We start from the raw sequence: 13,468 nt of genomic DNA, 5'->3' as shown, positions 1-13,468 counted from the left end.
CGCTCCCTTAGTACTGCACTGGTGATGACCCACCAGTAAGATGGCCGGAGGAGAGAACACATCGCACCTCGGACCTGACACCAGGATATTTGAATTTTCTCCCAGTACCGCCTTCAAGCCCGTCCCCGCAATTGTGCCCATTGTGTGCTGATACCACAAGCAGCCTAGGTATGTGGGTAGTGTGAACCTTCATTCCCACACACTGCATTGTCTAATGTTCCTTGTCCTCCTTTTCACCCAATTTACAGCCCTGAAAATGCAGTTGTTGTTTTTCCTTCTTGCTGCCCAATGTGCCTCACGTGATCTTTTTTGACTTGCTGCCTTCAGTAACATCAAAGAGACATTATAGAAATAAAGAGAATTAATTTCCAAGTAGCAATTTTAGTAGTGAACACTTTCTCCTCAGTCATCAGTTAGAGCCAAAGGATTCTTAGACTTGAGAAGTCGGGAAACATTACAGTTCAGTGGTAGAAGATCTAAGTTTGGAATTAGAAAATATTTCTTTAAATAATGTTTACATTTTACAAGAATGGAATTATTTCACTCAGTTGCTGAGTGTAAGCATGCTTAGTTAGGAACATGTTAATGTTAATAGAGAGAGAAACAGTGAACGTTTCAGGTCTGTGACCTTTCATCAGAATTCTACAATTTCTAATTGTCTATAAATGAGCGGAATTTGTAAGTACCTCATTAGGAGTTCCTATTGATTTTGTTATTTCATTATTCATATGGGATAGAACTGCTCAATAGTCATGAATCTAATGGCTTTGACGAAGAAACAGTTGAATGTGGGATGAATTCAGATGAGTTTAAACTACACATGGCACAGATGGGAGGATGTGTTTGAAGGATGTGCAATGGGCAATGACTAGGAAAAGCTGCAGCCTCAAAAAGAAATATTGTAGAGCATATTTTATAGATCTTTATACTTGGTGGGATGCAGAGAGCATGCTCTAGGATATCCTGACTCATTATGAACAGTAGGTATGTATGAAAAGTCTTGTATTTGCAACATCTTCTTTCTGCAACACATTTTTGTGCCAAGTCACAGGTGTTGCTATTCAAATAAAATGAAAATAAATTTTAACCTTTTATTAAACCTTCTAATTTCTGTATTGTTGCCCCTGCACCTGACTGTTCCTTGCTGCTTTTGGGACCACAAATAGAGGCTTACACCTGGCACTTTTGGCATCTCCTTAGCTTGATCCACCACCTTTGACCTCCTGCACCTATTCTCAGCTGCCCCCACTCAGCTCCCTGCGGGTTTGGTATTCAGGTATTGGTCACTTTGTTTTCCATCCATGGTTATTGTATTGATCTGACTTTTTTCTCATGCTGTTATCTTCATCGTTCTGTTTCCATTATCATTTTCCTTGTCACCCTTCATCATTGCTGACATTTTAAAATAAAAATGCTATGACATCATAGTTACATAGAGTCTAGAGCTCAGAAACAGTCCATTTGGTCCAAATGGTCTCTGTCAGTGTTTATGCTCCACACGAGCCTCCAGTCTTTGAAGTGTAATCTTACCAAGGTTCTATACAAGTGTAACATGACTTAGCTGCTTTTCAATTCTATCCCTCCAGAAATGAACCTCAGTGCTTGGTTTGCTTTGCTCTTATGGCTTTATTAACCTGCGTTGCTGCTTTAAGTGATATGTGTCTCTTGTTTTGGAATCTAGCCTTATGCAATTTGACTGCCATATTTTCTACATTACAATACTTCAAAAGTAATTAATTGATTGTGAAGTACTTTGGGAAATTGTGAAAGGTGTTAATTAAATCAAAGTTCCTGCTTTTGTTTTTCTGTGCCAAAATTAGTCAAACTTCTTGATTCATGATGTGCATGTTTATTCCATTTCAAGCAAATTTCCTCTAATTAATTGGGTGACGTTCAAATTTATTGATCAAGATTCACTCATACATGAATTGGTTGGAGTGACTGATGTTCTATTCCAGAAGGCCAGTTGGTGAGGATAGAACTGGAGCCAACCTTTACACACATATATTTATTTACAGTTACATATTACAAGCATACACCTCCTAAACCAACAACCACAGTTTTAGTCTGTGTCTAATTACAGGAACTTAAGTGAATTCCCAGTTAATGCCCACCACCTGAGCCCGAGAAAACATATATAGAAGTCATGGATTTGTGACAATTGGTGACTGCTGCCTGGTATACTGAGTTACACTGGTGACAAAGATTTAAAAATTGAAAGCAAATGGAACTGAAACAGTAATAACAAAGCCCAGTAATGGAAAGGGAGGAAGGGAGAGATTAAAACTGTGGGGGTGGAGGTGGGGGTGGAGGCGGAGGCGGGGGTGGGGTGGGGTCGGGGTGCGGGAGGGGACCTGGTGATGGCGAGGGGGGGGATCATGACCTTCTCCTCCTCCCCTTCTCTTCCACTTCTTCTCAACAACCACCCCTTCTCTTGCCCACTTCCCCGTCTCCTCCTCTCCCGTCTCTTGTATTCTTCACCCAGCCTCTTCCTCCCGGCCAAATTTTGCTTTGTCCCCATCCTCCTTTAACCCCTATTCCTCCTGCTCCACTGCTCCTATTTTGCCTCTGCACCACTTCTACCCCTCCCCATCCCTCCCCTCCCCAACCCACAATACTCCTTCTATCCTTTTATTTCACCACCTCTCTCATCCCATCATCCTCCCATTATTCCTTCTGCCTCAACTTGCTTCCCTCCGTGCCCTACCCACCTCTGCTCCACCTTCCCACCTCCTTCTCCTCTTCCGGCAACCTTCTCATCCTCCTACCCCACCTCCTCTTCCTTCAACCTTCTCCTCCTCCTACCCCAACCTGCTCCTCCCAACACCCCTCTCCCATCCCCAACCCCCCTCTGCCCTTCCCAACACTCCTGCTCTCCTCTTCCTAACCCTCTGCTCTCCTCTTCCCCCTCTCTTCTCCAGCTCACTCTCTTCCTTCCCCAACCACGTCTCTTCCTTCCCTAAACTCCCTCCCTCCCCTTTCACCCTCCTCTCCTACCCCTTTCTTCCCTTTCCCCTCCATACCACACCCTCCACCTGTTCCCCTCCTATCCCAGCACCTCACCCTCCCCATCCCATCTCTGCTTCTGCCTCCATCACCCCCCGCTCCGCCTCCTACTTCTAACCCTGCTCCCAGTTCCTTATCTCGCTCTGCTCCTTCTCCAGTCCTCAACCCCCTTATATCCTACTCCTCTGCCACTCCTGCCCCTCCCATCCCATCCCCACTAATCCCCTCTCTCCTGCTCCTCCCCCTGCATCCCCACTTCTCACTTCCCATCCCCCCTGGTCCTCCTCTACCTCTCCTGCCTCTCTCCTACCCCCATGACCACTAATTGTCCTGCCTCCCTGCTCCACCCTTCCCATTCATACTCTTCCTCCCTCCCCCTGCTTCTACCCTCTCCCTCCTGCTCCCCTCCCCTTTCCCCTCACCCACACCTCCCCTTCACATCTCCTCACGCGCTCCTCCCCTTCCCATCTCTACTCCTACACCACCTCCTGCTGCTCCTCTCTCCCTCCCATCCCTGCTCCTCCCCTCCCAGCTCTACTCTACCTCCTCCCATCCTTGCTCATCCCCACTCCTACCCCTGCTCCATCCCCACTCCTACCCCTCCTTTCACTCCACTCCTCCTCTGCTTCACCCCATTGCTCTTCCTACCCCCACTGCTTCCCCTCCCATCCATGCTCCCCATCCCCTCCTCTTTCCCCCCCACCCTCCCATCTGCTTCTCCCTTTCCCATCGCTGCTCCTACCCCCTACTCCTCCTTCCCTCAATTCCTCCCCATCCCATCCCCGCTCCTCCTCCTCCTCTCCTCCCATACCCCTCCCCCTCTTCTGCACCTCCTGTCCCTCCTCTCCTCCCATCCCCCTCCCTCTTCTGCACCTCCTCTCCTACCCTGTCCCTCCTCCTCCCCCGACCCCCATCTCCTCCTCCTCTGCGCCTCCTCCCCTCCCTTCCCCCGATTCTCTGGGCGGGGCTGCTCGGGCCTACTGGGGGGAAAGGTCGGCGCGGGGGCCGGCAGTGAGAGCGGCCTCGGTCTCGGTGGAAGCCTGTGGGGACTCGGTGATTGGTGCGGGGCCTGACCCCGTCCTCAGAGTTTGTGTATTTGAGGTGGGAGTTGCCGGTTTCTTGCCCGGAGAGCTTGTTCGGGAGTTGGTGCTGAGCAGTTGGTAGGTGAGGAGGGTTCTCGGTTTTAATTGCTGGTCTTCACTGCTGGAAATCTGGTGGGCCGCGTTGCTTGCTGCTAATATCAATAGTCTGATATGATGCACCAACTACTTGTCTCTCCATGAGCTTCGACTGAAATGGCTGTGCCGTTTTTTCATATGGATTTGACAACAATATAAACCCAGTTTCATGGGCCGAAAAAGGGAGGAAGTTCTTACTGTGCAAAATATTTAAGTTATTAAGTATGCTCCCCTTGCTTTATCTTTCCGAGATTTAACTTTTCGTGTTTCCAGGCTCAACAGGGAAGGTCACTGACCTGAAGCGTAAACTCTGCGTCTCTCTCCACAGACGCCAGACCTGCTGAGTGGTTCCAGCATTTTTTGTTTTTATTTCTGATTTCCAGCATCCGCAGTATTTTGCTTATAATTAAGATGGATACAGAACTGGCTCTGTCATCGAAGACAGAGGGTAGCAGTGGAAGGGTGCTTTTCTGAATGGAGGGCTATGGCTAGTGGTGTTCCGCAGGGATCAGTGCTGGGACCTTTTGCTGTTTGTAGTATACATAAACGATTTGGAGGAAAATGTAGCTAGTCTGATTAGTAAGTTTGTGGATGACACAAAGGTTGGTGGAGCTGTGGACAGTGATGAGGATTGTCAGAGGATACAGCAGGATATAGATCGGTTGGAGGCTTGGGTGGAGAAATGGCAGATGGAGTTTAATCCGGACAAATGTGAGGTAATGCATTTTGGAAGGTCTAATGCAGGTGTATACAGTAAATGGCAGAACCCTTAGGAGTATTGACAGGCAGAGAGATCTGGGCGTACAGGTCCACAGGTCACTGAAAGTGGCAATGCAGGTGGATAAGGTAGTCAAGAAGGCATACGGCGTGCTTGCCTTCATCGGTTGGGGCATAGAGTATTAAAATTAGCAAGTCATGCTGCAGCTATACAGAACCTTGGTAGGCCACACTTAGAATATTGCATACAATTCTGGTCGCCACACTACCAGAAGGATGTGGAGGCTTTGGAGAGGGTACAGAAGAGGTTTACCAGGCTGTTGCCTGATCTGGAGGGTATTAGGTATGAGGAGAGGCTGGATAAACTCTGATTGTTTTCACTGGAACGGTGGAGAGGCAACATGATAAAGGTTTACAAAGTTATGAGTGGCATGGAGAGAGTGGATAGTCAGAAGCTTTTTCCCGGGGTGGAAGAGTCAGTTACTATGGGACATAGATTTAAGGTGCGAGGCGCAAAGTTTAGAGGGGATGTGCGAGGCAAGTTCTTTACACAGAGGGTGGTGAGTGCCTGGAACTTGTTTCTGGGGGAGATGGTGGAAGCAGGTATGATAGTGACATTTAAGAGGCATCTTGACAAATACATCAATAGGATGGGAATAGAGGAATACGGTCCCCAGAGGCGCAGAAGGTTTTAGTTTAGATAGGCATAAAGATCGGTGCAGGCTTGGCGGGCCGAATGGCCTGTTCCTGTACTGTTCTTTGGTACTGGACAGTAGGGCGGCGCAGTGGTTAGCACTGCAGCCTCACAGCTCCAGGGACCCGGGTTCAATTCTGGGTACTGCCTGTGCGGAGTTTGCAAGTTCTCCCTGTGATCGTGTGGGTTTTCGCCGGGTGCTCTGGTTTCCTCCCACTGTGAAAGACTTGCAGGTTGATAGGTAAATTGGTCATTGTAAATTGCCCCTAGTGTCGGTAGGGAATATGGAATTACTGTAGGGTTAGTATAAATGGGTGGTTCTTGGTCGGCACAGACTCGGTGGGCCGAAGGGTCTGTTTCAGTGCTGTATCACTAAATAAAAAAATAAATAAATAAAATAAATTTTTACCTCTTTTTATCACAATTCCATAAGAACATTGTGTTGAAGTTTACTATCCACATCCAATGCTGATTGTCTTAGGTAAACTGGATGGCATAACATTAACCAATTGTACATTGATCCTTGCATAAACCAAACTGTGTACACAAACTAAAGTACATAAAGAGTAAACAGTTGAGTGAGTTAGCTGGCTTTTGATTTCCATGGTGCTCAAATATGTAGTCTGACAGTAATTCACAGTCGCTGTTTTTTTTATTACCCACAAGCCAAAATTGCTAATGTTGAATGCCTGAGTTATGAAAACAAGTGAGAAATCTGGGCCTTTTGGTGCAGAAAGGGAAAATTCAGGAGCTGATCTTGTATATGCGATAATTAAGTGAAAGGGAACGATAAAACTAGAATATCAGTTTAAGTTAAATAATGAGTACAAGGGGACATGGATTGACACCTGTTAAACGATCCGAGACCAGAATAAAAGAGGCAGGTTCTGTGTAATTTTCTCTGGAAGTTTCTTTGAATCTGAAATGTTGTACCTTTTTTGAGTTTGTTTTTTCATGGTTACAGCACAGAAGGAGGCCATTTGGCCTGTTGTGTCTGTGCCGGCTAGCAGCTCAGCTAGTCCCACTTCCTGCCTTTTTCCTGTAGCCCTGCAAATTTTTTTCAGATATTTATCCAATACCCTTTTGAAAGTCATGACTGAATCTGCTTCCACCACACTTTCAGACAATGCATTTCAGATCCTAACCACTCATTGCATTAAAAAGATTTTACTCATGTTGCCTTTGGTTCTTTTGCTAAACACCTTAAATCTGTGTCCTCTGGTTCTTGACCCTTCCATCACTAGGAACAGTTTCTCCCTATCTACTTTGTCTGGACCCCTTGTGATTTTGAACTTTCTATCAAATCTCCTCTCAACCTTCTCTTCAAAGAGAACAGCCCCAGCTGCTCCAGTCTGTCCACATAATTGAAGCCCCTTTTGCCTGGGACCGTTCTCATAAATCGTTTCTGCACTCCCTCTAATGCCTTCACATTCTTCCTGCAGTGTGGTGCCAAGAATTGGACACAATACTCAAGTGGAGGCTGAATCAGTGCTTCATAAAGGTTCACCATAACTTCCTTGCTTTTGTACTCTATGCCTCTATTTATAAAGCCCAGGAACCCATATATCTTATTAATTACTTTCTCAACCTGACCTGTCACCTTCAATAATTTGTGTACATATACTGCCAGGTCCCTTTGCTCCTGCACCCACTTTAGAATTGTATCCTTTATTTTATGCTGCCTTTCCTTGTTCTTCTGACCAAATGGCATCATTTCACACTTCTCTGCATTAAATTTCATCTACCACATGGTCTGCCCATTCCACCAGCTTGTCCATGTCCTATTGAAGTCTGTCACTATCCTCCTCACAGTTCACATTACTTGCAAGTTTTGTATCATCTGCTGATTTTGAAATTGTGCTGCATCGAGGTCATTAATATTGAGCAAGAAAAGCAGTGGTCCTAATACTGACCCCTGCGGAACCCCACCTTCCTCTAGTCTGGAGAAAAAAAAAGCACCACTACTGTTTCCTGTCTCCAGAAAATTTTCTGTGGTTTAGCTTCTCGGACCACTGATGTTCAGTGAGTCTTTGCTTTTTATTAATCAGAGGGCTGCTAGCTGCCAAAGATCCAGGTAAATTGTAGGATGCTCAGGGGTCAAATAGAAAACTCTTGTTGCTGTACCTTGGTCACAGTATGTAATACTTTTGCTGGCAGTGATGAATAGCAAGTCTGGCCTGCTTGGCTGCAGCTGCCGAGATAGCACTAGCCATTTCAGCCGGCCCTGGCACACCTACTTGGGCATGACCAGGGGAAATTGTCTTCTCAAGAAGTGCAATCACATTTGTAACTACAGTGCTACATCTGGCTGGCACGCCCAGTGATAGTAATAGCAAGAAACAACTTGCATTCATAGGGCATCTTTGCTGTCAATGTTCCAAGCTCATTAATTACTTTGGAAGTATAGTTATTGTTTGATAGGAAATTGCATCAGCCTATACACACACACAACTGGTTAATCTGTTCTGATGGTGGTGGTTGAGGGATGTTGACTAGAAAACTAAGCAAACGCCCCTCCTGAAATGATAAGTTATGCCTTAAATTTGGCTCCAACTTCTTGCCTCAGCTGAATTGCTGAACTGAGATGATGGTGTGGAGTGGCACAGAGGACTATTGTCTTTGCAACACTCTCTCATGCAGCAGCTTGTCCATTTAATCATTAAACAGAGGGTTATGTCCTGGGCTGCTTCATCCATTACCCGCAGACTTATGTCTGAAGTTTTAGTTCTGGTTTTCTTCTTTTTTTTTAGTACCTCAGCCACTAATCTTAGCAATGACTGGTAATAGTTGAGATGCCTATTGTGACTTTCCAACCTATTGTGACATTCTCCTTTTAATTGTCCCCATGCCTTTAACTTATTAACTTAAGTGCAATTTTTAACTTTGTTTCATTAACCTTGATTTGTGCTTGAAGTTAATCAAAGTTGGATGTAAATAGCCCACTTCCATTTCCATCGATCATTCTTGTTTTCAGATCCCTCCATGGCCTCACCTCTCATTAACTCTAACCTCCTCTAGCCCTACAAGCTTTTGAGATCTCTGCATTCCTCCAATTCTGGCCTCTTATGCACACCCAGATTTTATTACTGCACTATTGATGGCTGTGCCTTCAGCTGCCTAGGCCCTAAGGTGTGGAATTCTCTCCCTAATCCCCTCTCTCTGTCTTTCTCCTCTCCTTTTAAGTTACTCTTTAAAACCTATCTCTTTGTCCAAGCTTTTGGTAACCTGCCTACTATCTCAATGTGTCAAATTTTGTTTGATATCGCTCCTTTGAAGCACCTTGGGTCATCTTACTACATTGAAGGTGCCATATGAATGCAAGTTGTTCTTGTCATCTAAAGCTGACCAGTAGCCATTTGTGTCTAAACTGTGCCAGAAGTAGAAATTCCAGGTTTTTATATCTCATGGTTGGCATTGGACTGCTCTATTCATTGGACTTCTAATGTTGTTTTTCAACAGAAGGTGCAATGTACTTAATTTAGTATAAGAAATGTGGATGAAGTTGTTTTGTGATCCCTTGTATGTATGATCATATAGTTTTTGCTTCAGCTTTTAGAGCTCAAAATATGCTCGAACAAGGTCAAAGATGACAGCTTTTCTCCTTGTCTAGTATCTTTCAAGGCCAAAAATCTCCTTTCCTCCTGATTTCCTTCTCTTCATGCCTGCTCCTCTTGTATTCGTACTAAATGCCTTAGTTGCTTCATGTTTTTCTATCAACGGTGTGCCTTTTCTTGGTATTATAAGCGAGAGTTAAGAAATGGTCAGGATTCAGATTTGTTAGCAGTTTGATGTAGAAGTACAATATTACCCTATTAACAGTGTTGTCAATTTTTTTTATATCTTTACCGTTTTTGTTAATTATGCAACTTTGTCATAGTTGCTATTTTCTTTGTGAGAGGGCTGAAGATACAGTAATAACGACAGCAAGAATCTAAATGAGCTATGATGGCTGAAGGCTCTGGCAGAAATGGTGAAGCAGAACAGAAAGGGCATATTGATTGATTTAAGCTGTAAGTCAAAAAGGTGGGACATTGGGCTGGAATAAGTTGCAGGCAAGGCCACAAAAAAGGCTTGCAAATAAATACAAGCATTACAAGGTCACTACCCTACATGATCGGGAGGTTGACAAAGGCAAACATGACAGAGCTGGACAATAATATATGATGGGATGTAAATCAAGTTGGTGCTTGTGGAAGTTGGGAAGTAAAGTTACTCTGGATGGATGTATTTTTTTTGAGATCAGAATTCTGAGATCATTTCCCAATCATTAAATGCTATAGATATAAAAGTCACTATTGCTAGTCTATGACTTCATGTGACCCTTTCAAAAGTGTAATGCAATTTGAATTTGATTGATTGAGGTTATGTTCTGTGGCATCAAGGAGTCCTAGCAAAATTGAAGTCAATGGGAATTGGGGGAAACTCTTGACTGTTTGGAGTCATACCCAGCACAAAGGAAGATGGTATAGTTGTTAAAGGTAAATCATCTCAGCCCCAGGACATCACTGCAGGAGATCCTCTGGGTAGTGTCCTAGGCTGAACCATCTTCAGCTGTTATATCAATGACCTTCCCTCCAACATAAGGTCAGAAGGTAGATGTAATGGATTGGGTAAAATTTGATGGGCAGGATAGATTGGAAAGGTTGGCTATGCTTGGAGTGGAAAAGTTGCCTGGTCAGGATGGCTTGCATCCCAGGTTGTTAAGGGAAGGAGGGGTGTAATGGAAGGGGTTGCTATAAACTTCCAATCTTCCTTAGATACAGGGATGTGACAGAGGATTGGAAGGGGGAAAATGTTCGAGAAAGGGTGTAAGGACGTTCCTTGTAACTACACGCCAATCAGTTTAACATCAGTGGTGGGTAAAGATTTCAAAACCATAATCAGGAACAAGATTCAACAGGCACGTGGAGAGATTTGAGTTCATTAAGGAGAACCAGCACAGATTTGTAAAAGGAAGATTGTGCTTGACTAATTGAATTTTTTGAATCAGAGAAGGTTGATGAAGGGAATGCAGTTGATGTTGTCTATATGGATTTTCAGAAAGTTTGACAAAGTACCACTTAATAGGTTGGTTAATAAAATTGAGGCTCATGGAATAGGAGGGATATACATATTCTGAGAGACAGGATAAGCTGTCACTTAGAAAGGTACAGATTAATCAAGGATGGTCAGCATGGATTTGTTAAGGGAAGATTGTGCCTGACTAACTTGATTGAATTTTCTGAAGAGATAACCAGGAGGATTGATGAGGGTAATGCAGTTGATGTGGTCTACATGGATTTTAGCAAGGCTTTTGACAAAGTCCCACATGACAGACTTATTTAATAAATAAATAAAAGCCCATGGGTTCCAGGGGAGCGTAGCAAGCTAGATACAAAATTGGCTCAGTGGCAGAAAACAAAGGGTAATTGTTGACTGGTGTTTTTGTGACTGGAAGGCTGTTTACAGTGGGGCTCCACAGGATTCAGTGCTAGGTCCCTTGCTTTTTGTGCTGTTCCCATTAGCTGATGGTACAAGGACTAAGGGATACAGATTTAAGGTGTTGAGGAGGAGTTGGGTGGGGGGGTGGGTAGTTGAGCGTATGCGGAAGAAATTTTTTATGCAATGATCACATTGAATGGCACAACAGGCTCACAGAGCCTATTGGTCCACTCCTCCTGTTATTTCTTATGTAGCAAGTGGTAATGACTTGGAACTTGCTATGAGGGTGGTAGGCAGAAGCAGAAACAGTGAATGATTTCAAAAGAAAGTTTGATAGGCAGTTGAGGGAAATAAACTTACAGGACTGTGGGGATAAAGTAGGGGTATGGAACTAACTGGATTGCTCTAAAGAGAGCCGGCATGGACTCAGTACATCGAACGGCCTCCTTCTGTACTGTAATAACTATGACTCTTAAGTGGGGATATTCGTTGATTGCACAGGTGTTCAGTACCATTTGCAACTCCTCAGATACTGAAGCAGTCTATGCCTGCATGCAGCAAGATCTGGATAAGGTTCAGGATTGGGCTTATAAGTGACAAGTAACATTCGCACCACACGAGTGCCAGGAAATGACTATCTTCAACAAGAGAAAATCTAACCATCTCCCCATTATATTCAGCAGTATTACAATCATTGAATCTCTCACCATCAGCATCCTGGAGTATCCATTAACCATATACTGAACTGGACCAGCCATATAAATATTGTGGCTACAAGAATAGGTCAGAGGCTGTGAGTAACTCTTGATTTCCCAAAGCCTGTCGACCATCTATTAGGTACAAGCCATGAGTACAATGGAATACTTTCCACTTGCTTGGATCACTGTAGCTCCAATAACACTCAAGAATCTTGATACCATCCAAGACCCATTGACTTTATTTATTTATTTAGAGATACAGCACTGAAACCGGCCCTTCGGCCCACCAAGTCTGTACCGACCATCAACCACCCATTTATACTAATCCTCCTTAACCCCATATTCCTACCACATCCCCACCTTCCCTCAATTCCTCCACCACCTATCTATACTAGGGGCAATTTATAATGGCCAATTTACCTATCAACCTGCAAGTCTTTGGCTGTGGGAGGAAACCGGAGTGCCTGGTGAAAACCCACACGGTCACAGGGAGAACTTGCAAGCTCCGCACAGGCAGTACCCAGAATGGAACCCGGGTTGCTGGAGCTGTGAGGCTGCGATGCTAACCACTGTGCCGCCCTTTGAAAGACTTTGAAAGAGCCAACCATCTCCTCCTTTCCCCCCCCCCCCCCCCCCCCCCCTATAAAGTATGTCTGAACAACCTTGAATTTCAAAGATCATTCCAGAAACTTCTGTTTCAAACTGAGCTGGTCACATGACATGACTGCCTGTGTAACTGAGTTTGTGAATTTGTGCTTCAGAAAGCAGACAGTAACTGAACTCCAAGGAAGGAAGATTCTCTTTTCCGCTCCCCCCCCCCCCCCCCCTCTCTGCTGCAGCTAAACCTCAAATCTACAGATTCTCTGTCATCAAGAAGGACAGATAAAGTCTCTCTTCAGCCTTCAGGAACCAGAGAGGCAAGCCTGAATTGTGCATGTGGCCCAGTGTGGACTTCAGGACTTCAATTTCACCTAAGGACACTGGGGCTACACTTCTGTATTTTAAATGGGTCAAAATCCTGGAAGTCTCTTCCTAACAGCACTGTGGGTGTAGTTACCTCACATGGACTGCAACAGTTCAAGAAGGCAGCTCATCACCACTTTCTCTAGGGCAGTTGGGGATGGACAATAAATGCTGGCCTAGCTAGCAAAGCCCACATTCCATGAATGAATATTTTAAAAAAGAAGAAAAAATTCCACTTATATTAGGGACTCTACTCCAACCTCCCAACTCTGCTTTTTCCCCTCTGTATCTATTGGTGTGTGTTTTTGTGCCTCTGTTATGAATGTGAGTGTGGATGTGTCATGTAATTTAGTAATTTTAACCGGTTTAGAATGATAAAGTTAAACTTGCATCTTTCTTGTTTATACTCAAGAAAACCTGTGGTTCATTAGTGAGTGTATATATTAGAGTAACGGGTGCAAGGACTCACTGAGTTGGTAAGTTAAATCACTGTTAAAACGATACACCCTGTTGCAGTCAAACCAGAGAAGGGACGAAAGGGGGGCCTGAAACCCTTACTCACCTAGCCAATGCAAAATTGCTAGGACTTATATGAAGATCTTCTGATAGCAATGATGTACTAGGGGATGTATAACTACACATCAGGAAAGCATGTAGCAAAAACAATATACTTGTATGATGGGAGATCTTAATTTGGCATAGACTGGGAGAAACAGAATAGCTCAACTAGTAAAGGCAATTGTTAGAATGTATTAGGACAGATTTTTAGAACATTATACTTCAGAACCAAC

General features: G+C 44.3%; 1 protein-coding gene across 7 annotated transcripts in view; it reads left to right on the top strand.

The window, feature by feature from the left end:
• Positions 1 to 3,818: 3,818 nt before the first annotated feature.
• Positions 3,819 to 13,468, top strand: part of amacr (alpha-methylacyl-CoA racemase) — a 110,504-nt gene continuing 100,854 nt past the window's right edge. For 3 of the 7 annotated variants that reach the window (XM_068031201.1, XM_068031218.1, XM_068031180.1), the window contains exon 1: positions 3,823 to 4,166. The gene's annotated coding sequence lies outside the window, so the exon portion shown is untranslated. Of the gene's footprint in view, positions 4,171 to 13,468 lie in introns of all 7 variants that reach the window. The other 4 variants (XM_068031211.1, XM_068031191.1, XM_068031236.1 and 1 more) reach the window with 3 other exon arrangements.

This window comes from Heterodontus francisci, chromosome 1, assembly GCF_036365525.1.
Source record: "Heterodontus francisci isolate sHetFra1 chromosome 1, sHetFra1.hap1, whole genome shotgun sequence".
In the NCBI taxonomy this organism is placed as follows: Eukaryota; Metazoa; Chordata; class Chondrichthyes; order Heterodontiformes; family Heterodontidae; genus Heterodontus; species Heterodontus francisci.
Note: the sequence above shows the minus strand (reverse complement) of the source record. Positions and strands in the feature narration are given on the sequence as shown.